Raw genomic sequence first — 25,397 nt, forward strand, 5'->3', positions numbered from 1 at the left:
TAGTCAATTTTTGACAAGGGTGTCAAGGTAATCCAAAGAAGGAAAGAATTGCCTTTTCCACAAATAATGCTGAAACCACTGAATCTCCATTTGCAAAAAAGTGAAACTGGGTTCCTTTCAGGAGCCATATGCAAAAACTAACTCAAAATGGTTAGAAGACCTAATGTAAGAGCTAAAATTATAAAACCCACAGGCTCCTGCTGCCATGATGTTCTGCCTCACCCTGGCCCAGAATCAACAGAGCAAAAGACTGAGGGCTGACCTGAAACTGTGAGCCAAAATAAGTCATTCCTCCTTTAAGTTGTCCTCTCAGGTATTTTGATCATAGTGCCACAAAAGTGACTAATGCAATAAGTATTGTGAAGGTAGAGATGTTGAGCTGGTACAGTAGTGCTCGTGTCTAATCCCAGCCACTCCAGAGGCTGAGGCCAGAGGGCTGCTAGAGCCCCAGGCAGCCTGGGCAGCATAGCGAGGTACTCTCCCAAAAAAAGGGGGATGGAGAATATCCTATAGCTATATAGGCATAATTTGCCAACAGATAAAACAAATCTAAACCTGTGCAAACATTTTTAAAGTCATAATTAATAGCACTACATGGGGTTATTTAAGAAACTTACCGTCATTATGGGTGCTTTCAACAAGTTTGTCTGAAAACTGTACTGAGGGTATAGATTTTGATCAAAAAAGTTTAGCCAGGTACCAGTGACTGATGTGTGTAATCCTAGCTAGTAGGCAGGCTGAGATCAGGAGGATCACAGCTCAAGGCCAACCTGGGAAAATAATTTTTGAGACCCCCCCATATCCAAAATAACCAGACCAAAATGGACCAAAGGTGAGGTTCAAGTGTGGAGAGCCTGCTTTACAAGTGTGAAGCCCTAAGTTCAAACCCCAGTCCCACTCAAAAGAGAGAGAGAGAGAGAATGAATTTGAAGAACATATTTAGAACTCTACATCTAATAGTTGAAAAAAATCATATTCCTCTGAATCACACACAAAATAATTATTAAAATGAATATGCAAGGCCACAAGGCAAATCTCAACAAGTTTCAAAGAACTGATATCATATAGACTACAATTTCTGACCATAGTGCCATTAAGTTGGATGTCCAAAAGCAAAATCAGAAACTTTCAAATTTTCATAAAACTGGATAATTCTAAATACCCTTCCTGGTTCAAAAAAAAAGAAAGGCAAATGAGAAGTTTTTTTTTTTTTTAAATACTCATAACTGAATGACCATAAAAAATTGCATATCATAACTTGTGGGATGCAGTAAAAATGGTGCAAGTCCTCACCCTACTCCTCAAGAAAGGGATATAAAAGGTCTCAGGGTATGATTCAGTGGTAGAGCAAGGCTCTGGATTCAACCCTGGTACTGCCTAAGAAAAGAGGAAGGGAGATAATAAAAATAAAAGCCAAAACTACTGAAATAATAAATAGTCAATAGAGAACAAAGTAAAGCCAAAAGATGGTTGTTTGGAAATACAGACATACCTGGCAAGATAGGTAAGAAACAGCATTTAAATAACAGAGAAAAAAAGGGAGACATAAGCACAGATGCAATGGAGATGGTGAAAATAATAAGGCTGTGAACAGCTTTATGGTAATAAATTTCAAAACTTAAATGGAAATTTTTTTCCCCTAGGAAAAAACACTTAATGCATATTCAAGTCATTTAATAATGGGAGGTACTTTTTTCTTTTGTTTTGTTTTTTAGGTTTTTTTTTTTTTTTTTTTTTGCAGTACTGGGGTTTGAATTCAAGGCCTCCTCTTGTCTAATGAGCAGGTAGGAGCTCTACCACTTAAGCCACACCTCCAGCCATTTTTTTACTTTAGTCATTTTTCAGATAGGATCTGGTGATTTTTGCCCAGGCTGGCCCTAGACCACAATCCTCCTACCTATTCCTCCATGTAGCTGAGATTACAGGTATGAACCATCATGCCAGCCTTTGAAGAAGTAATTAAAAAAAAAATCACAGGCCCAGACCACTTTACAGATGAGTTCTACTAAAAGCCCATGGAACAGATCATACCAACCATGTACAACCACTTCAGACTCCCTACTCCCCAAGAAAGGGATATAATAGGTCTCACTGTATAACTCAGTGGTAGAGCAAGGCCCTGGATTCAATCCCAGTATCATCTAAGAAATAATGAAAGTCCCCAGTTCATGTTATGAGGCACCATAACCTTAATATTGAAACTAGATGAAGATGGTAGAAGGGCAGAAAACTGCAGATTGATCTTATCTGTGAAACTGGATGCAAAAGTTTAAGAAATCAAAAACATAATTATACATTATGACCACTTGGTTTTATCCCAGGAATGCGAGGGTAATTTGATAGTAGAAAATTCCAGGTTGTCATTCATCATATTGTCTGTGTAAAATAGGAACTAACGTGTAATTATCTGACTGGATGCTTAGAAGACAATTGATAACATTATCAATTCATGAAAAAAAAAATTCCTAGAAAACTAGGGATAGAATGTCCTTGACTAGAAGTAAGGTATCTGAAAAATACCTATAATAAGCAATTTTAATAAGAAGACATTGGAAGCATCCTCTTTAAAACTGGGTACAAGCTACAACATAGATGAGCCTTAAAATGATTCTGGTGAAATAAAAGGGCTTCTTGCAACAGAACACATATTGTGTGACTTCGTTTGTATGAAATGATCAGAATGCACAATTCATAAAGACAAAAAGTCAACATGGTTGCTCAGGGGGTGGGGTGGTTGGAGGGAAATGGGAAATGATTGCTAATGGACATGGGATTCCTTTTTTTAAGGGGGGTCGAGGGGTGCTGGAGATGGAACCCAGGGCCTTGCACATGCTAGGCCAGAGCTCTACCACTGAGCTATATCCCCAGAGGGGTTTCTTTTTGGAGTGATGAAAATGTTGAATGTGATGATGGTTGCACAACTTTAAATATAATTTAAAACATTGAATCATATAATTTAAGTGGGTGGATTGTCTGGGATGGAAGTTTTGTTCTTGAATAAGCAGGGGAAGAGTTGTAGGGTGTGAATTGGGATAAAGAGCAGTGGGTTTGGAGTAAAACTTAAGGATTTAAAAATGCAACAGGCACAAGACAACAATGTGCAATAGCACCACTCCTACTCACCCCTGCATTAGAGACCCCAGCCATAGCAGTAAGATCACAGCAGTACAATTTTAAAACATTGTAAAGGAAGAAAGAGGTCATTGTTCACAGATTATGATTGTTCACAGAGAAAATTAAAAAGAAGAGGCAGAGAAACTATAGGATGGATCATTGTACAGAAATGAATTCTGTGGCTATAATATAGCAGGGAGGAGGGCCAGAAGAGAAACAGATAGGCCTGTGTTCTAATAAAGTAGGAGGGGGGAAGGGATGGCAAGCAGAGAGATAAAACCTAAGGAATCCAAATGTGGAGAAGGTCATGTAGCACCAGGGGCAGAAGGGCATTAGCACTAAGGTGAAGTAGCCTATGGATCTGCATGGAACCATATATGGGTTAAACCTTGTTTTTTTTTTTTTTTTTATTGCCTCTGTAACCTGCTTACAAGGGTTCATAACATAAGACCCCTTTGTTATTGGGCTCAGCCTTTGGACACAAGTCCACTGAGTCTATGCCAGCACAATAAAGAGTTTCTTCCTCATCTCAGAGTCCTGTGTTTTTGTTCGCATTTCCTATAACATTTCTTGGGGGCTTGTTTGCCAGATTGCAGCAACTGCAATTTTTTTTCACCTCCTTTGTTGCTGGGTGCCCAGAGAAGATCCCGCCAGGCACCAATGGACAGCTTGATCCAGAGGAACTTGTCCTCCCACAAGTCGGGATGAAGGCCTCACATTCACAACAGAACCCAGGGAGGTACAGAAACCAGCGAGGGGAGCTCTGCCCCTCAGAATGGTAAGAAGCTTGGTTCAAATTCAGGCCTGCCTCAAGAGCCAGAAGAGGAGACTGATCAACTCCCAGAGGCCCCTAGTAACCACCTTTTGTGGTGAAACTGTGTCTCTCAGGTTCAGGGACTGGGGAAGAAGTACTGTACTTTGTGAGAGTGTGTGAAAGTGTGAGCCTGAGATCCAGCCCAGCTGAAAAGCGAGTGAGGAGTCCCAATCCATGGTCCATGGTGAACTCCTATGGTCAAGGGTGAGCCCTAACAGGACTGCCAGTCCTGGGTTTATACAGACTCACTACGGCCAAAGAGATGCCTAAATCTCCACAAGGGGAGTGGCCAGAGAAGGACAAAGTAAGTGAAAAACCCTTACCGCTCCTCCAAAATCCCTCCCCCTTGTGTCTGTCTTGCTGTCTGGTAATGGGAGGAGATGGGCAGAAATCAGAGTAAAACCACTCCCTTGGAGTGTATGGTTAAGAACTTTAAAAAGGGATTTAATGGAGACAATGAAGTTAAGTTAACTCCTAACAAGCTTAAGGCCCTTTGTGAAGTAGATTGGTTTACTGTTGGTGTAAGGTGGTCCCTGGAAGGGTCACTGGATAAAACTGTGGTTAATGAAGTTTATAGGGTAATTGTAGGAAAAGCCAGGCACCTAGAACAATTTCCCTATATTGAGTGTGGCAAGATGCTGTCCTCAGCTGGCCCACATGAAGGCCCCATCTGGAAGAGGCCTGTAGAATTATGGTAGCTAGGGTGGCTACAGCTTCCAAGTGTAAGGAGAAAGCAAAGGAGCCTATACTGTCTGAGGAACCCAAGGAGGTACCACCACCCTATGTGCTGCTCTATCCACCTCTGCCACCAGCACCCACTCCACACTCCCACCTCCAACATTGGATGGGGAAGCTCAAGGGACAGTTACACCTGTAAAATCTGGTTTGGAAGCGTCTGGGGCTTGACTCCCTGACCTCCCTGAACCACATGGACTCCATACCCACTCTGAGTCTACCAGTGCTCACACCACATCCCCCACACAATCGGGACCATCTAACCAGTCTCTATGAGGACCCCTCCTCTCCTTAGACCCCTGCTGTCCTGAAGACACCCCTGAGGGAAGCCTAGAGCCCCATGTATTATGACCAGGAAGGCCAAATCAAGGAAGAGGATGGGTATTTGTCTATTAACACTTCACCATCACAGACCTCCTCAACTGGAAACATCATACCTCCTTCATGGAAAAGCCTCAGGCTCTGATTGACGCAGACTGTCATCCAGACTCACAAATCCACCTGGACAGTCAACAGCTTCTCCTGACTTTATTTAATACTGAAGAGCGGCACCGTATAACATTGACAGCTCTAAAGTGGCTAAAAGGTCATGACCCTGAGAGCACTCTAAGAGCCCAAGGATACACTCAGGCCTATTTCCCTGAGGAAGACCCCATTGGGACCCCAATAATGGCCGAGATTACCAGCGACTTGCACGGTATCAGGAGGCATTATTGGGAGGCATGAAGGAAGGAGGGGGAAAGGCCATGATATGAACAAAACATCAGAAGTCCTCCAAGGGCCAGATGAGAGTCCCAGCCAGTTCTATGAGCGTTTGTGTAGGGCCTGCTGTATGTACATCCCCTTTGACCTGGAAGTCCCTAAAAAGCAGTGGATGATAAATACTGCTATTGTTGGCCAGGCCCAGGGAGACATCAGGAGAACATTGCAGAAACTGGAGGGGTTCACTGGTTTGAAAGCTAGCCAGTTTCTGGAGGTGGCCACAAAGGTTTTGTCAATCAAGATCAGGAGGCTAAGCAGGAGGCCAACAGGAAGATGAAAAGGAAAGTGGACCTCCTTGCAGTAGCCCTTGCTGGACAGTCAGATGCTAAACAGTTAGCCGGACAGCAAGTTAATCCAGGCAGAGGCAATCCACAAGGATGATGACAGATGCCCCCAGGACGTCCCCACCCTAGGGAGGAACTAGGGCGAAATTAATGTGCCTACTATCATCAGGAAGGGCACTGGAAGAATGAATGTCCCCAACCAGTCAGGGACTCCCGAAAGGCCCCCCAGACCAGAGGCAGAGGCCAGGTTGTTGAAGGAAAATATCACCCCACCCTTAGGAGGGCCGGCCTCTGGGAGGAAAACATTGCCAGTCTGGCAGGCCTGGAAGGCTATGAGGAGGACTAGGACAGACACTACCACAGGTAGTGTTTGTTGATAGTGCTGTGGTTTGTAGCCTACATACATTGTTACTCAAAGCAATGCTCAATTTCAGTTGGAGATGAGTGAAAGTCTAAGTCCAGGGATCCAGGTGAAGAACCCTGCAGTGTGCATTGGATGCTGGTGTTTCAGAAAGAGGAATGTGTGTGGCAGACCTGAGACCTCAGAGCCCAGAACACCTCCTCCTCCCTCCCACCCACAGTCAGACCTTCCCTGGAACACCTCAGTTAACATGGAGGTACAACTCTTGACTGTAGCAACAGTCCTGCCTCAGGTCAGTTGGGCCAAGAAGAACCCACAAGGACCCCACAGGCACTGATTCTGAGCCTGCTGCTCAGTCCCTGCCCTTCTTCCTTCTATTTTTTAATAAATTTTTTATTAGGAAATATTCATTATATAGGGGGGATTCATAGTGACAATTCCGATTAGACTTATATTGTACATTAGTTACATCGTCCCCATTGTGCCCATTCCTACTGTGCCTGGTGGGCAGCCAGGGCTTTAAGGGGCAGCTCCTGAGAAACCTGAGGAGGTTGCACAGCCGTCTGTGTTATTGTTTATTGAATATCTGTCTGTCTATGGCTGTAAGCCCTATTAGCACAGAGACTGCATCTACCCAGCTCCCACGGTGCCTATTGAGCCTGGCACACCAACGGTGGTTAATAAATGTCTGTGCACTACATAAATGCCATAGGCTTAGAGCTGCAGGTGCATGGATGCCTGGGTGAGAAGCTGTCAGGACTGAGGCTGAATGGCAGCAATGTACAGTCATGGGTTTCCCACCGTTTCGTTTGATGATGGGCTCTGGGCCCTTCAGCTGCCCCTTTTAGACTAGAGCTTGGGTCAGCCTTCTTGAGGTATCAGAATCCTGGCTGGGGATGACCAGTGGGCCTGGGGAGAACAACTGACAGAGTGACAGACTGTTAAGAAGGATGCAGCTGCTCTGCTCTGGAGATACTCTAGTCTGTGTTTGCTAAAATAGTTCAATTCCAGGAATACCAGCAAGGGGATGGGGTCCTGTCATACCTGCCTCACAAGACAAACAAGCTGCAAGCCAAGGGGGCAGGGAGGTGCTGTAAGTGCATGAGAAAGGAAGGACCAGATGCACAGACCGGAAAAAGCCCTGTTGCAGGTGGAGGTGCACATGATTAATGGAGCCGAGTGAGTGATCCTGATCCTGTGTGTGCCAACATGTCAGATGTTCATCCCATGGAGCTGTGGTCTCACTAGCCCAGTCCCTGAGAAGCACAGCAGGAATAACTTGAGACTGACACACCAAACAAAAATCCTGCAGGGAATTCTCCTGGGCCAAGGGTTTGGTCAGAGTTCTTGGCCCCTGTGCCTAAAATTGGAATGTCTGTGCTGACTTATTTCCCAGTTGGGTTTTAGGAAAAGACTGCTGGATGGGGCTTGAGATTGGCAGGTGAGACCATTCTCTCTTGGCCTCCTGTTTTGCAGAATGGGATGACATGAAAGGAGCTATTAGGTCCCATCTTCCTGGAACCCTCTTGAATCCCAGATAAGTGTATTTGTGTGGAAAAGAAAAAAAATCGAATGCTTTTTACAAGTGGAGCCCCGAACAGAACAAGTGCCAACTTTGCTAGACATGCCCTGAGTGATTTTGATCCTGGGCTACAGGTGTTAACAGGGATGCATTACCGTTCAGTTGGAAACTGTGAGGACATGGGTTTGGCTCTCAAGGTGATTGGGGAGGTCACCACTACTATTTAGTAGTCAGGGACCAGAAGTGCCAGGCATCTGCTGTGCGTGAAGAGGACAGTCATGCACAACAAAGAGTTGTCCCTCTTCCTATACAACTTTTAAAGTCCCCTGGACTCGGTGCCCAGAGTCCAAGAACACAAACGTTTCATTTTGCTTTCACAACGTTTACATGCACTACCATTTCTAGGAAGGCAATTTGATCAAGGACTATCGACCACTTGTAAAATCCTTTTGCCTGGGGTAATGCCCCTCAAGGTGCTTCGATCACCTGTACAGCACAGCTCATTTGTCCCTGTGGCCTTCTGGGTCATTCCACACACCTAGGCAAGCGATAGTCCTCTTCATTATGTCATCTTACGTCGTTGGGCCCAAGCATTTCCACATCAGAATGCATGGGACTTCCCTCTGTGTGACTTTTTCTTCTTTATAGTACTAGTAAGGCATTATTTGATACTGAGGAAATAGTGGGTATTGGAAGGCTATATCCTCTATAATTTCATTCTGAGATGATAACACGGTTTAACAAGATATCTGTTATAAACAGGAAGAAGGCGCCGTGGGGAAACTCAGGAATGTGTTTCAGCGCCAGGTTGGGAGGCAGTGCACACGCTGGGATGGAGCTGAGGTTTTACCCAGGCTATGCCCTTGGTTTGTAGACATACACTGGTTTCTCTGGATTGAAGAAAACCTTTCCAGGGAGTGACCTGGTTAGGGAAATTTGCTGCACTGTGGGTGATATGAGTATATTAACTCACAGATGGAGCAATAACTGCAGCGTGAGCAAACCGCGTACATCCTTTGTGAAAGCGCAGTGTTCACTGTGCGAGAGCTCCAGGGCCATTTTTGTTGCCTGAAGTGGTGCGCCTGCGCCGCCTAGTGGACGATGGGGAAGTAGCAGATCTGGGAGACCGTAGATGCATCTCCCTTTGCGCATGGGCACAACTAGCTACCACCTGCCATCGCTTTACATACATGAACACACGTAATACTCACGAAATCTTTATGACACGGGCACAGGAAACTGAGGCACAGAGGAGATAAGTGGCTTGATTAGGTTCAAGTAGCTAATGAGAGACAGGACTGGGATTTGGAGCCTGGCGTCAGGCTCCACAACTGCAGCTCTCCTTGCATCTGGGCTTGCAAGTAGCTGCCCTCTTGGGAGGCTGTGCTCTGAGAGGCAAAGACGGTACTGAGTCAGGTGGGCCGCATGCAGTCATTTGTTTCAGGACCGTAGTATTGTAAAGACAGCAATAAAGAGCAGAAAGTTATTGCCTAGGTATTAGGACATTGCAAGATTTTAAAAAAAAATGTCTTGCTATTGTATGGACCATGTGATCTTTGTATTAAGATATGAGGAGGGTGTTGCTTGTTTTGGTAGATCATGGATTCCTGGAATGGCAAAATCCTCCAACTATGCTGTAAGATTCATGAGCACAAAAGCCCACATCACCATATTCTCTTCTGTGTAGCCAGTATTAGACCAGGACTTGATATGTATTGAATGGAACTAGTATTTTTTTTTTGGTGGTACTAGGAATTGAACTCAGGACCTCATGCTTGCTAGGTAAGCACTCTACCACTTGAGCAACCCTGCCAGCCCTTTTTTGGATTGGGCATTTTATTTATTTTATTTTTATTTATTTATTTTTTTAGCGTCTTTACTAACATCTTTTTAAAATTTTTTTTATTTTATTCATATGTGCGTACAATGTTTGGGTCATTTCTCCCCCCTTCCCCCACCCCCTCGATACCCGGCAGAAACTATTTTGCCCTTATCTCTAATTTTGTTGAAGAGAGAGTATAAGCAATAATAGGAAGGACCAAGGGTTTTTGCTGGTTGAGATAAGGATAGCTATACAGGGAGTTGACTTGCATTGATTTCCTGTGCATGTGTGTTACCTTCTAGGTTAATTCTTTTTAATCTAACCTTTTCTCTAGTTCCTGGTCTCCTTTTCCTATTGGCCTCAGTTGCTTTAAAGTATCTGCTTTTGTTTCTCTGCGTTAAGGGCAACAAATGCTAGCTAATTTTTTAGGTGTCTTACCTATCCTCATATCTCCCTTGTGTGCTCTCGCTTTATCATGTGATCAAAGTCCAATCCCTTGTTGTGTTTGCCCTTGATCTAATGTCCACATATGAGGGAGAACATACGATTTTTGGTCTTTTGGGCCAGGCTAACCTCATTCAGAATGATGTTCTCCAATTCCATCCATTTACCAGCGAATGATAACATTTCGTTCTTCTTCATGGCTGCATAAAATTCCATTGTGTATAAATACCACATTTTCTTATGGATTGGGTATTTTAGAGATAGGGTCTGGTGAGCTATTTGCCTAGGTCTGGCTTCAAATCACAATCCTCTTGACCTCTGCCTCCCCAGTAGCTAGGATTGCAGGCACGAGCCACGGGTGCCTGGCTGAAACTAGTATTTTTAAATACAGGATCTATATTGAGATATAATCCATATACCATTGAACTCATCCATTTAAACTGTACAAGTCAATGGTTTTTAGTATATTCACAGAGTTGTGCAACCACCATCACAATTATCACTGCAAAACAAACCTCATACCCATTAGCAATCGCTCCCCATCTCCTCCTACCCCTCCCTTTCTCATCCTTAGGCAATGACTAATCTACTTTCTGTCTCCATGGATTCGCCTTTTCTGAATATTTCATTATAAAATATGTGGCCTTTTGTGACTGGCTTCTTTTACTTAGCATAACATTTTGAAGTTTCATCCATGTTGTAGCATGTATCAATACTTCATTTAATCGCTGAATAATATTCCATTGTATGGATATGCCACACTTTATCTAATCATTAGCTGATGGGTTGTGTCCAGGATTTGGTTATTGTGAATAATGCTGTGATAAACATCTGTGGACAAGTTTTCGTGTGGACGTATGATTTCATTTCTCTTGTGTGTACTCCTAAAAGAGGACTTGCAGGTCATATGGTAACTCTATGTTTAACCTTTTGAGGACTTGCCACACTGTTTTCCACTGGCTGCACCAGTTTATACTCCTAGCACTAATGTGTGAGGGTTCCAACTTCTCCATGTCCTCCTCAACATTTGTTCTTATTTGTCTTTTTTTAATTATAGCCATTCTAATCATTGTGAAGTGGTTTGTAAAACTTGTGGTGGGGTTGTTGTTTTCTTAATTATAAATGGTTTCCCAGACTATTGGAGCAGGATGGGACCACGCCTATCATGTTGCCCCATTGAGTTTAGAGGAGAAGGGATGAAGACAAAGAGTAAAGGACAAGTTCAAAGGAACAATTAGTAATGAAAGTAGTAACAGAACCTTTTTTTTCTTTTAAGAAAGTAAAATCATGGATCCTCCAGTATGTCTTAGCCACAGTGCAAAGTAAGCACCACACCTTGGCTTTCCTGTTTCATGCTAGCAGCATCCCTGTTTTACAGAGCTGTGAGTATAGAGTTGTGACCCTAGAATCCTAAATCTAACTAGCATCTATGTGCTAGTTAACAGAAAGACATTCTGAGATGTATAGATGTGAAGTCCACCATCCAAACGCCCTTCCCCACAGTTACTCAAAGTAGCGTTTCAGAGGTGTGAGAAATTAATCAAAATAGGGAATTTAGGAATGAGAAAAACAAATGGTCATAAACAATAAAGACTGATAAAAAGTAGTTAATAAAGCAGATAAAAATCAGTTTGAGGTGTTGCTACAAAAGTTTTTTAAAAAGTCATAGAGAAAGACTCCTGGTGTAAAATTTTAATAATGTTTGAAGCTAGAATCCCAGTTTATACAGGCAAACCTGTTCCTTATAGCAGCCTGGAGTTCTGTGGAGGGTTCTCAGGTGCCAGATTCGCAGGTGAACTGTCATAGGTACTCAGAGCTTGGAGAAGGCACAGGGGTGACCTGAATCTGTGGCATTCCCTATGCCTCAGTCCTTCTACACTTCTGTTTCAAGAGTGTGAATGACCCAATTCCCTATTGTTAAGTGGTGACTGTTCTCTATTTTACCCCTTCAATCATTTTAATGGTGATTGCAGGAGGAGTGTCAACTGGCCATCTTACCTCAAGGGTGAGTGGTCCAGTTAGCTGAATTTGTCCTAAGATAGGGGGACATAATGGCACATCCTTGGATGGACTTCTTACTCCTCTGCTCTCCAGCTCCCATTCCCATCACTTGGCCAAAAACCAGATTCCTCCAACTCCCAGGCTAATCAAAGCCAGGGTGTGTGGGATGGGTGGCTTTCTCTTGCACATTCATGTGTCCCAAATTATACCCATCCTGTCCTGTATTTTTGTAATATATATACATATATATATATATATTTATTTATAGTTGTTCGTTTCCCAATTGCACTGGAGCCGGCGTGGCAGCGTGCAGGGCGAGAGCGAGTCGTCGGAGTTCTGTGGCCATGACTGCAGGGAACCAGGGTGGCCGCGGGGAGGGTGAGGAGTGGTGAGGACTCGGGCGTGACACCACCTGGCGGAGTCTTGGGGAAGAGTCGAAGGGCGCGCGCTCCTCTGCGCCCTTCTTAATCCAGCTGGATCCGCGAAGAGCTTGATTTTTCTGCCACCCGGGGTCTCAGGGAGGTAAGTGCCACCCGCAGAATCCTAGTAGCCGCCCGTTGAAAGCGACCCGCGGCTCCCTCGCGTTGGGGAAGCTCTAGCTGAGGCTGCGATCGGAGGGCGGCGCCCAAGTTTTTGGATGGCCTAGGAGGGCAGCTTGAGCGCGCAGACTCTGCGCGGGAATGGCGGGGGTAATCGCGAGCTGGCCGTCTGGGGGCGACCACCCGGAGTGATATATGAAAGACAGGCACCCGCGCGAGGCTCTGCGCGCACAGCCGCGCTCCAGCCCCTCACCCTGCGCACTTGGCGCGCTCTGGCCGCGATCCCGGTGAGCCCCAGCCTGCTCCGGGCCGCGACCTTGCTCCACACCTTCCTGTACGCCCGTGTCGCTTGCAGACCGCTCCGCCGCAGTGGCTCACCGTCACGCCAGCAGGTCGCGCCCCGCGGCCGGCCGAGCCCGCCCCGACCCCTCCGCGCCCGCGCCCAGGGTCACCCCGCCCGACCCTCTCGGCGCTGCGCCCCTTGCCTTCCGCATCTCCAGCCGCTCGCTATTTTCACACCTCCCAGTGCCCCGGCCCCGGCGCCTGATTCAGCGCTCAGTAATTAATTTGGCGTTTCAGAATGGTCAGCGGGCTGGATAATGGGCGCATTCATCCCCCAGGCTAATCTGAACAGAGGTTGGAAGAAAGGCTTTCACAGACAGAAAACGCCATTCGCCGAGCGCTCAAAGGGGCTGTCACTCCCAGAATAAATCGCCGCCGCGCCCGCCGGCTCCTCTGGTCATTTCCATACAGTCCCGGCCCGCGCCGCAGACCTGCCGGCCTCCGCCTGCGCGCCCGGGGAATCGCTCTCTCCAGTGCATTCGACGGGAAAGTCGGACGAGAGCCGGACCCAGGAGGGGGCGAGGCAAACCCGGAAAAGGGAAGCTCAGGTTAAGGCCACTGGGACAAAGAGATTGATTAGAAAATCAAATGCCAAACTAGAAAGAGACGCGGCTAAGTTAAGGCGCGGGCAGTGGAGCTGGGGCTCCGGGCGCACTCGTCCAAAACTCCTCGGTTAGCAAAAGAGGAGGACCCGCGGCCCAGAGCAGTCCACAGTGTGATCGAAGTCTCACAGCTACATTCTTGGTCTCCCAGATTGTGAATGGAATGCGACGCACATAAGTAGATTGTGGAAACAGGGCCCGGCTGGTGAGATCCCCACCAGCCCCCGACTTTTTATCCTGGGTTCTTTGCGATATTTGCTTCTTCGCCCTACGGGCCTGGAAAGTGACATGGTGCCTTTCCTGCTGTCACTCCTGCCCGAACCATAGGGTCCACCAGGGGACATCAGCTGAACAGGTGACAGCGACTTTATCCTTTGGTCGCTTCTCCACCTGGGATCGCCCCATTGTTGCACTCAAATGACTTGTGGAGCCTGAATCTGGGGCCCTTCCCTGGTGGCGCTCCCTCCCCCCCACCCCGCCCTCTGGTGGAACGGGATCCTGTGCTCCAGCCACAGCCCTAACCCTGTGCACCTTACACTGACTGACGCCCCCAGCGGTGCTGGGGGAGCCTTGGAGTAAGCAGAGCTGGCTTGGCCCCATCCAGAGTGAAACTCCTGTAACTTGGTTTTCCTGCTGTCAAAGGTCATTGTGTGTCCATCTCGCTGGGCAGATTTGGCATTGGGTCCTTGACCTAGTGCGACTCTTCCGATGAGGTGTGGCTCTGAGGTCAAACCCTGGCTCCTCTGGGAGGTTGGAATGGCCAGGAAAGCGCTGGGAGGAAGGGGCGTTTCTGGAAAGGCCAGATGGGTGCTCCAGGGTGTGTCCAGAGATGGAATCCCATGCCACTCACCAACTTCTGAGTGGAAGTCACTCCTCCCTTCTGAAGCTCAGTTTCCTCTTTTACAAAACAAGGATACAATGAGATCACATTTGGCCCAAGTGCCCAGGCCCTCAGAAGGGTCCCCCTTCTTACCCACACCCCAACCACCATCCTGCAGGCACACTCTCCTTGCACAAGTCTTCACCAACACCTCTCATGGCAGTGTTAGTGACCCCACATTTTCTGTCAGGATGTGCTCACCCATCCCTTGCTGCGCCCGGGTTCTAGAATCCTGCTTTCTAAGAGCTGGATTACCTTTCAAACACTTCAGAGTCGTTATACAGAGGGCAATGCTGGGGTTTTCGGGCCATTGCACAGACAACCGTGCTGAGATTCTGGAACCATCGTACAGATGGCAATACTAAGATTTCTAGAACTGTTGTGCAGATTGTGATGCTGAGATTTTAGACCTGTTCTACAGATGATGGTGCTGGGATTTTAGAACCATTGTAAAAGTTCTAGCACCACTGTATGGTCATGCTGAGAGAGTTCAGCCATTCTACAGGTGGCTATACCGAGACCTGAAGTACCTTGCTGGTGCCCTCCAGATAGCTGGAGGACTTTGATTAGAGCAGATTTCATGACAGAGTAGTGAATCCCATACTCTGAGCATTACCCCTCCACACACCCTTCCCCCAGAGAGAGCATCCTTAGGGATGGGAAGGGGCCCAGCCAGAAGGCTGCATTTTAAACAAGCTTCCCAAACATATTGACACAGGTGGTACAGGGACCATATTTAGGGAAATGCAGCCCAAATTGGCTCTTTCCCCACCTGCCCCCTCTCTCCCAAGCCCAAGAGCCTGGCTATTCTCTGTGGCTCCTATATGATCAGCACAACCATCTTTATTGTTACCTCCCCAGACTGGAGGCATAGTGGATGGGGTATACCTCTCAGAGATACAGCAGGATCCCCCAGAAAGTGCAGCCAATGAGAGGGCAGCAGTCGGTGAGCTGAACACCCAGACAGATGAGAAATGGCTTACCTGGGCCCCAGGCTGACTAGCATTGAACCTCAAACCTAGGAACTTCCTCTTACCAACATGCTTCCTCAGCTGGACCCAGCACTGCATACTCCTCCCCCCGCCTCGCCACACACACACAGAATGGCTGCCCAAGGCCAACCTAACTATGCCAGGGACACAGCAGCCAGCCATAGGGGGATCCCTATGACCCAAGTGCAAACTGTAGCCCAGAATGTCCAGCACCTGCCCCTTTGCCATGTTGGGATGGGAGGAGACAAAGTAGGGGAGTGGGAGGAGGCAGAAGAAAGGCCTGGGAGAGTGGAAGAAAGCTGGCATGGGGAGGAGGCACCATGAGGAACAGAGGGGGACAGGGGAGGGAATCAGTCCCTATTTATGTAAGCCATTTGTAGCCTTGGATTGTAAAACTGGGCAGGATCCTCTGGAGTAATTCATAGTGTTTGGACAAGACAAACATTGTTCTGCTTTAAACAAACCTCCAGAAAGGTCAGCTTGGTTCAGCCCTTTTCTGCAAGTCGCTGAGACTATCCAGATGATGAAAAAATCAGATCTTAGCAGAGGGGCCCAGACAGGAGGCTGCAGTCTCCTGAGCGCTTAGGATGCTGGGTGATGACACCCAGTGCAAGGAGGGACCTTGGCTCCTGTTGAAAAGGCCTGGCTCCCACTGTGAAGCCAGAAGATGTATGGTATGTGCAAGCACATCACAGATTATGAGACTTTGATGATGCCAAGAATCTCCAAGTTCTAGGGCATGGCCAACATGACCTGCAGTGAAAGTCTACTTATGCCAGTGAAGAATTGATGGAAAATGGTTCATGGAGGAAGAACTGAATTATACCCACTAAACTCAAGCCCAGAGATGCCCCTGGACACCAAAGAATCCATGCTCCTTACATTCGGATATGCTGGCTGGGCCCTTCTGTTTTCACTTAGCAAAGATTTTTAATTGCCTACCATGTACAAAGCTCTGTGCTAGGTGTTGAGGATACAGTAATAAGCATAAGACATTGCAGTCATTCAAGGGCCTATGGTCCAGCTTATCCTCCCCCTGCCTGTCTTCCTTAAGAAGCAGAGCTGCTCACAAGTTCACAGCCAGCCTCTTCACCACTGTTATGATTGTGAGGATGGCTGAGAGACCTCACTCTTCAGGGGTCTTCCTGACCCCCAGCTGAAGCGGATGCTTTTCATTACTGTTTATTATGCAGCCTCATTGTACCATTAATTATTAATGACTTACTACACTATATTAGGAGTTCCAGTTGTCCAGGGCAGTTTGCCATCCTCTCCAGAGGGTGGTACCTTGGTGATGTAGTAGTACTGGACCAGCTGGTTCTACACAACTTTATAAAAATTGTTTAGGGATTTGGAACTTTAGGGTCTTTTGAAATGAGTTTTTACTCATTACTTAGGAAGCTAGGAAAGAGGGAAGGAAGGAAGGAAGGAAGGAAGGAGAGGAAGTCAATGCTCAGAGGGTGAAGTGACTTTCCCAACGTCATCGAGGGCTAATGGAGGGGACTGTGTATGACTGGCACATAATCTAGGCAGTCCTCTTGGGCCTGCTGACCACTCAAGCTGCTCCCTGGGAGACCCCATAAACCAGGTGCTCAGCCCCAGGCTAGGAAGTGGCTCCCTAGGTAGGGTCATGCCCATCCAGCTTGTGTGTGGTCTGCCATCATTCTGGGGGCTGGCATGGTGGGCCTCCTGCCTGATGTCAGCTTCCATGGGTGAGGGACAGGTCGGTCCTCTCCTGCTTCCAAATGCTGGCTTCCTTTGACACCTTTATTATGGTTGAATAATCCACACGGTTGCCCAATCTGTTTGGAATCAGTGAGCCATGTCTATTCTCATTCTGTACCACCTCTTGAAGTTAAGTCCTAAATATTCTTCCTGTGTGACATGTAAACTGGTAATACCTCATTTTACTGACAGTTGGTTTAAGTAAGCTGTTCTACATAATTGATTTTTGTGGTTAACAAACTTACTTTTCTAAGCATATACTTTTTGGGGTTTGGGGGCATTATTGGGGTTTGAACTGAGACCTCATGCTTCCTAGGCAGGTGCTCCTACCACTTAAGCAATGCCCCAGCCCTTTTGGCTTTAATTCTTTTTTAAGCAAGGGTCTTGCTTTTTTGCTCAGGCCAGCCTGGATGGAGATCCTCCTATTTAAGCCTCGAGCATAGCTGGGATGGCAAGTGTACACCACCATGCCTAGCTTATGAGATGGGATCTCACTAGCTTTTTGTCTGGGTTGGCTTTGAACCTCAATCCTTTCTATCACTGCCTCCCAAGTAACTGGGATTACTACAGGCATGAGCCATGTGCCAGTTAGAAAGTTTTTATGTAATCATTTTTCATAAAAAAGAATTTCCCCATCAAAATCATGAATTGCTTTTCTTCCTAAGTTGGTAGAATGGAATGTAGCAGGTGTTCCCAAGGTAGGGTTGAATGGGTGACCCACAACCATTTTGATGGCTCACTGCCATCATCGGAGCATCCACTGTGGGGCCATTTGCTTCCTGACCTCAGTTTCCTCACTTATAATCTGGGGCTACTAGATAGGGCCCTACTAAGAGCTGCCCCTGCTCATTTACTCTGCTGGGCTCATACACAGTGATGCCCTCGGGAGTTCTTGGTAGATGAAGGACTTGTTCAGCATCCCCAGTATGGGCTGGATAGATCTACTGTTAGCTGTCACTTCTCAGTTATCATAACTCAGCAGTCACCCATCCCTTCCCTAGGGATTCTTAAGATGGGGATCCCTGGAGCCCTGGGAGAAGAGAGGATTCCTGGCTTTTTTTTATAAGCTAAGTGAAGAAATTCTGTGGTCCCTATAAACTGGAGTCCCTGCTATGATGGCTACTGTTCTATCCACCATAGCAGAGACTATTCACTCACTTCTGGACTGGGTTCTGGATCATGAAGGGTGTCACAGACTGGACTGCAGTGAAGGGGTTTGCAAGACTTAATACAAAAGCAACCCTCAGCAAGCTCCTGTAGAAGACTCTGAACATGGTGTTGTGGGGAGTAAGGAACAGTGCCCATGTAAAGAGAACCCAAAGGAGGGCTTGAAGAGTGTTTTACACAGAGTGTTAGTAGTCACCCGCCCCACTTTTTGAGACAGGGTCTTGCTATGTAGCTCAGTCTGACATGGACTGAGATCTCCCTCCTTCATCTCTCCAGTGCTGGGATCATAGGCAGGTACCACCATGCCTGGCTCCACACTTGCCTTTTAAGGTATGGAGAGGACCTTCTTTAATCTTGGTACTTCTGGGATTTGCTGGTACATTGGGTTCTTGTGTGTTATAGTTTGGATCTTGAACATCCCCCACAGGTTCATGTATTAAAAGTTTGGTTCACAGCGTGGCACTGGGAGGTGGTGGAATTTGTAAAAGGTGAGGCCTAATGGGAGGTCTGTAGATCACTGGGATGTGCCTTTGAACAAGGTTGTGGGACCCTAGTCCCAGTCCCTTTCTCTTCCTCTCTGTTTTGCTTCCTGGTGATGAGATGAGTGGTTTGGCTCTGTCCTGCACTTCCACCATGATATGCTACCTCACCACAGAGCCAAAGCAAAGTGGGCCACTCAACCATGGACTGGAACCTAACTGTGAGCCAAAATAAACCCCTTCTGGCAGAGTGACTCAAATGGTAGAGTGCCTACCTAGCAAGCGTGAGGCCCTGAGCTCAAACCATCAAACAAAACAAAACAAAAACAGAAAAGAAAAAAATCAAATAAACTCTTTCTCAGCCAGGCACCAGTGGCTCACACCTGTAACTTTTGTTACTCAAGAGACAGAGATCAGGAGGATGAAGCTAGCCTGGGCAAATAGTTCTCAAAACCCTATCCTGAAAATACCAAACACAAGAAAAGGCTGATGGAGTGGCTCAAGTAGTAGAGTGCCTGCCTAGCAAGCCCTGAGTTCAAGCCCCAATACTGCCCCCCCAAAAAATAAATAAAATAAATAAACCTTTTGTCTTTATAAGTTGATTATCTCAGGTCTTTCATTATAGTGACAGAAACCTGCCTAACATACTGTGACTGTTGTAATGAATCCCCACAAACTTGATGGGAAACTTCTCTCACGGTTCAGTGAGCCTGGGTTGAAAGCTTTCTGCTGTCTCCAGAGGCTGCAGGGACAATCTGTCCCCTACTTCTTCCAGCTTCTGGTGGCTGTGGGTATTCCTTGGCTTATGGCTGCACTGCTCCAACCTAGGCTTATTTTCAGAGGGCTTCACCTCTTCGGTCTGGTCAGATCATCCTCTACAATCACACTTGTGATTGCATCTAGGTCCATCCCATAATCCAATCTGATCTCTCTATCTCAAGACCTTTAGCTAGATCTCATCAGCAAATACCATCTTATTTATTTACTTATTTGTTTCATATAAGGGAACATTCACTGGTTCCAGTGATTAAGATGTGGCTATCTTTGGGGGCCATTTTTCAGCCTTCAATTGTCCTCATTCTGTGGTCTTTAATTGATTTGAAATGCACTCCTGCCAGGCAGTCTGTTAAACACTGGGATTCACAGTTTCTTCTCAAGAGGCTGGAGGATTAGTTGGAGAGACAGTATGATGTGAAGAGCTATGGGAGAAGCAAGCAACCAACGTCTTGGAGAAGCCCAGGATGGATCAAGAGAAGTTCAAATTCCTTATCAAGTCTGTGAGGCCCTGCACATCCTTGCTCCTGCTCTTACATATGTCTCTGACCTCACCTCTACCACTTCCTATCTCACCCACTAAGTTCCCAAAGCTGACCTCTTTCCTGTCCCTTCCACAAGTCAAGCTCTGCTCAAATCTTTTGCACATACTGTCCCCTCTGCCTGAAGCACACCCCCACAGATCCTGTCCTCATGTCATTCACTCTGGGCTGCTGGATCCTTCTTGGAGAGCTCCTCTCCAAATTCCTTATTTAACAATCACCATCCTTGCTGGTATTTTCTGTTCCTTCCCGTGCTTTGCATGTGTTCTTAGCAAATCACAGTGGAGGTGCTCATCTGAGCCATCTCCACCTCCACAAGCATTCTGAGATGTGACAACTGTAACGTCTCAGAAGATCCTAAACATATCCTGTTATAGTTTCAATTCTCCTCCTGACAATGCATTTAGATTTTTCTACTTTGCTCAGTAGCACATTGGGCTAAATTTCAAATGGATCAGAATTGGAGTGGGAGATGGCTCTTCTAAGGGGAATTCATAAATGTAAGAGCCATGTTGGGGTGTGTATGTGTGTGTGTGTGTGTGTGTGTTTGTGTGTGTATGTGTGTGTGTAGAGGAAGCCACTGACATTTAGAGGACAGGGGTCAGAGGGCAGGGAAGAATTTTTTGCACCAAATGCCTACAGACCCTTGTATGTCAATAGTATTTCAAGTTATTTCTGCCCAAATACACCTCTTATTAAGCCTGCTTGTGTTCTTCGCCCACACAACCTCTTGGGCGAATGCATCCCCTTCTTCCTGCCATCACTCTGGGGTTGTCTCCACACTAGGTAAAAACTCTGGACTCGGAGTCCTCCCCCCCCCCCCACCATTTTCTCCACTCAGAGGCCTATCCTTTCATTTGTACCCTCTATTTCCTTCCTCTGGGTGGATCTTCCATACATAACAAAGCCTACCCCCACTGTGACCCATTTTCTTTATTTTAATAGCATTTGGGGTGGGACCTTGTCAAAAGCTTTTTGCAAATGAAAATAAATTACATCTGCTGGTTCCCCTTATCCACAGGCATTTCCATCCCTTCAAAGAGCCCTGGGAGATGAAAAGATTTAGTGGATTTGGGGTTTCCATGCACTTCTATGTCCAACTCTGGATGCTCAGACTGAGCTGAAGATACAGAGAAACAACACTGAGGAAAGGGGTAAATCCCCAGAAACCTTACACACTGAACAGTCCTGTTCTCCGTGTTCTAAACCCTTTTCCTTGAAATCCTGTCCAGGGACCTTGGATCTGTTCAGCGAGCCTCCCTGAAGCCAATCAGGTGAGCTGAGCTCTAGGAGCCTTGAAATGAAAGAATGCCCCTAACTCTTCCAGGCTGAGGGTCCTGGGAGGCAGATCTGAGGGCTATTATTGTCCAGAAACAAAAAAACTGGGGGCTAGGGAACAGTGCTTGCCTAGGATATATGAGTCCCTAGGTTTGATCTGTAGCACCACAAAAATCAAACGAACAAAAAAAGAACCTATTAGACATTGAGCATCAACTGTCAGCTCCTTTTCTTTCTTTCTTAATCTCTGTAACAGGCCAAAAAGATGGGTGCAGTTACCCCCAGTTCATCTTGAACAAACTGGTGCTCAGATGGGTGAAGCAACTTGCTCGAAGTCATACCAACAGTAAGTGGTAAATAGGAATCGAGGCTTGTCTAAGTTAACTTTTTTCCATGTCTGAAGGGGACACAATCAACCCAGATACAAGACCCTTCTGGAGAGGCCAGTGCCCCAGGTCACCTCTGGATGCAATTTCCTGTTCCATGTTGGGGTCCTGGGAACCAAATCATCTGAAGTCTGTCCTCTGAACTATCCCAGAAGTGCTCAGAAGCACAGTTGATCCAGGCCCCACATCTGGTAGACCTGAAGCCCCTCCCTTCTCTCTGTGCTGACTGAGGCCCAGACACACCCATCTGGCCCCATAGTGCCGACCATGAGTTCCAAACCATGGCACATCAGATGGTTTTAGTTCAAACACTTCCTCCTTTCCCTGCCAGTGATGTGACCTTCAGAAAATTACTTCTCTGTGGCTCAGTTTTCCCTCCAAGGTCATTATGAAGATGACAAGTCGTGCTTGTTGAAGTCCTTAGAAGAGGGCTTCCCAAATAGTAAACATTATATACATGCTTCACGTGACAAGTAAAACTCTTGGGGATGCATAGCTCAGTGGTAGAGCATTTGCCTAGCATGTATGAAGCTCTGGTTTTGATACCCAGCTACACATACATAAATATATACATACATACATACATAAAATGAAAAGCCCTTGGGCATACCCAAGATACAGTACATGTTGGTTATCTCATTTCTTCTTGGAAAACCCTTTGCCTGGGGCATACCCTCCCCTGGATCCTCACTCTAATCCCCCATTACTCTCCCTACCCTCATGTGACCTCACAGCCTGGGCCCTTCTCCCACCGCAGCCCTCTTCAGTGGGCTGTTCTTCCACACCACACATCCTCAGGCTAGGGAGTGGGGAGCTGCTGTCCTCAATTTTCAATGTTCCTTCCATCTTTATTAAAGCAACAACAAAGTCACCTGCTCCTTTAAGACCAGAACCACACGGCTGTTCTGCCTCCAACATCTCATCCTTAAATTCACCTCTCTGTCTTTTCACTTTTCTCTTGCTTTGCAGCCACCAGTACCTGGGAGTCTTCATCTCTGCCCCAAGCCTGATGCAGGTCCCTGGTGTCTTTAACACCCACGACACAGTAAACACAGCACCTTGACCTCCTTGCCTCTAGTCCCTGTCCTCTGTGCTTCCCAACAAAAAACCCCTCTCTTCTCTGTCCTCAGTGGCCCTTGTAAATCCACAGAGCCACTCCATCTTTAGAATCCTCAATTCAGGCATCTAATTTTGGATCAACCTCCTCAGAAATCCTCCAGCACATCTCTTCTTCTATGTTTATGAAACCTCTCGATCAGTTCTGTCCAACAGAACTTTCTGTGGTGATGAAAATGTTCGTCATCTGCACTGTCCAAAGCAGCTGGGCAACTAAGCTTTACAAGTTATTAATCTGAATTAATTCGAGCTATAATTGAAATAGCTGCACAGCATGGCTCCAGCCCTCCTCCCCGCCTCTTTCCTCTGCCATCCTTGTCCTATCTTCACTGCCTTCTCTCTTTGGCCTTGTCTCCACCTTTTTGTCCTTCTGCCCCACATCCTAGAAAACACCCTCAACTCTAGATTAATCCCACTGTCTCTTTCTGTAGGCCTACCTGGGCTGGTGTGTGTGTGTGTGTGTGTGTGTGTGTGTATGTGTATCCAAAACTTTGTAGGCTATCACCAAGCTCAGGATGACCTTTAGTTTTCCCCAGCAGCATTGTTCTCTTTTCTACAAGGATGGAATCAAGCTTCTCCCCTCCTCAAACCTCCACTGTCCCAGCCCTTCCCTCCCACCCAGCAGATGGTGTCACTTCCCTTCTCACTGAAACCAGAGAAACTTTCAGACCACCTGACTGCCAAGTTTATAAAGGTAGTTTTTATCTGTCTTCCACCTCTGTCCCCTACCAGCTCCCTCCTATTGACATTTAGGCACATTCAAACAGCATTATCTTACAAGCAACAATGGAAAGCTCCTGCCTTTCCTGGGTCCCATGTCACCTTCCTGCTAGTCCCCTCTCTCTTTCCTACCACTTGTCTTCACACTTCTTGGACATTGTCTGCACTTGCTATCTCCACTTTCTCACCTCCCTTTCACTCCACAACCTGAGGCAGTCTGGCTTGTGTCCCCACCACTCCTCTGCAACTGCCACTCAAGGTCACCCATTGACTTCCTTGTAGTCTAATCCAAAGCACTCGTTTCAGATCTTATCTTGACCTTTAAAGCATGTGACACTGCTCACTACCCCTCCTTCCTGGAAACTCCCTTGTCTACTGGTTTCTAAAACACCTGAGTCTCCAGGTTCCTCTTCTTCCTCTGCTACTCCTAAATTTTCTCGAAATTGCCACACTGCCCTTCTAGGGTGCTCTACTGTGGAGCTGCACAGGTAAGTCTGTGTGCCAAGAAGGGCGACTCCCCCTCTTAATGCATTCCTTCCTGGCAGAAACACCTGGGAATTTGCTTTCTCACCCAAGAAGTGCGCTATTGTTTTGAACTCCAGTTTGTACCCTGTATCCTGCTGCTCAGAGTCCCACAAGCCTTCACGGGTGTGTATTTATAACCTCCACTTTGAGACGCTCTCACAACACTTGGACATCTGTTTTTATCATTTGTCTCATCAAAAGGGCAGCATGCTTAAGGAACATACACTGACAAATTAGAGGGCATTGGGAGAGGCTGCAGAGTGGTAAGAAATTCATGTCCTATGAGAAATTGGAAAAAGAACTGGGATCATTTTACCTAGAAGAGAGAAAACAGAGAGAGCTGGTTTCAAAAATCTGAAGAAGGCTGAGCACAGTGGCTCACATCTGAAATCCTACCTTCTTGGGAGGGGCGGAGATCTGGAGGATCTCAATTTGAGGCCAGCCCAGGCAAATACTAATTAGTGAGACTTCCATCTTAACAAATAAACTGGGTGTAGTGGTGTGTGCCTGTGATACCAGCTACATAGGAGGCATTAGTAGGAAGATCTCTATCTGAGGCCAAACCACCAGATTCTACCTGAAAAATAACTAAAGCATAAAGGACATGACTCAAGTGGTAGAGCACCTGCTTAGCGTAAAGATCAGGCTATTAGCACCATATAAGTAGAAAGCATCTCCCCAACCCTGCTTAAGAACACTGACATGAGCTCTGCTAGCAATGTAGAAGAGCCACACTCCACAGAGTGCAATTTCAGCCTTGCTGCCCCGTGAGATCCATCCACAACTCTGTGGAAAACAATGCCACTGGAGGACGGCTTGAGAGGCACTCTGGGATCCACAGTATTACCCAGGTCCTGTGTCAAGCTGAGTACTCCAATTTGTCTCTTTCACACCCCTCCTAGCCAGAATGTCTCTCCTGACCTGTGTTTTAGTGTGAAGCCATCAGCTTACATCGAGGGCTGATCACAGAAACCACCCCACAGAGCTCCCTGTCAGGACTGTTATGGGGAGGTTGCCGGGAAGTTGCCCATTACCTCACACTGTGTTCCCTTTATGAGACCCCCCCAGGAGAAATTCCTGTCTGATTTTAGTACCAAGAATAGTTGTAATTCTCTTGAGCAATAGATCTGTTTTTATCTCATGGACACTGGGAATTGTGTAAGGGACATGGTCTCCTTTTTATTTTGGCTGTGGGAAAGCTTAGGGACAAATTGGTGGCCCATCACAGGAGGTGAATAGGCCATTCCAGGGTACTTTCTGGCATCATTTCCATCTCTACTTTATCTTCTCTTTCTTTCCTTCCTTAGCTTTCCTTCTTATTTTATTGTACAAAATTGAGACCATACAAGCAAAGTAAAAATCACCAAGAGTCTCTCTTCCCAGAGACAACCACTAATGTTGTTTCTTATGCATACTTTAAAAAACAAAATATTATCCTGCATGTCTTTCCAATTTGCCGTTTTCACTTTAA

The 25,397-nt window shown here is 46.5% G+C and overlaps 1 protein-coding gene across 1 annotated transcript in view; it reads left to right on the plus strand.

Annotated features, from left to right (window-relative positions):
- The first annotated feature begins 12,236 nt into the window (after nt 1-12,236).
- Ntn1 (netrin 1) overlaps nt 12,237-25,397 on the plus strand; it is a 189,892-nt gene continuing 176,731 nt past the window's right edge. Inside the window, exon 1 of the mRNA XM_074046801.1 lies at nt 12,237-12,381. The gene's annotated coding sequence lies outside the window, so the exon portion shown is untranslated. The remainder of the gene's footprint in view (nt 12,382-25,397) is intronic.

The sequence above is a fragment of the Castor canadensis genome, chromosome 11 (genome assembly GCF_047511655.1).
Source record: "Castor canadensis chromosome 11, mCasCan1.hap1v2, whole genome shotgun sequence".
Classification (NCBI taxonomy): domain Eukaryota; kingdom Metazoa; phylum Chordata; class Mammalia; order Rodentia; family Castoridae; genus Castor; species Castor canadensis.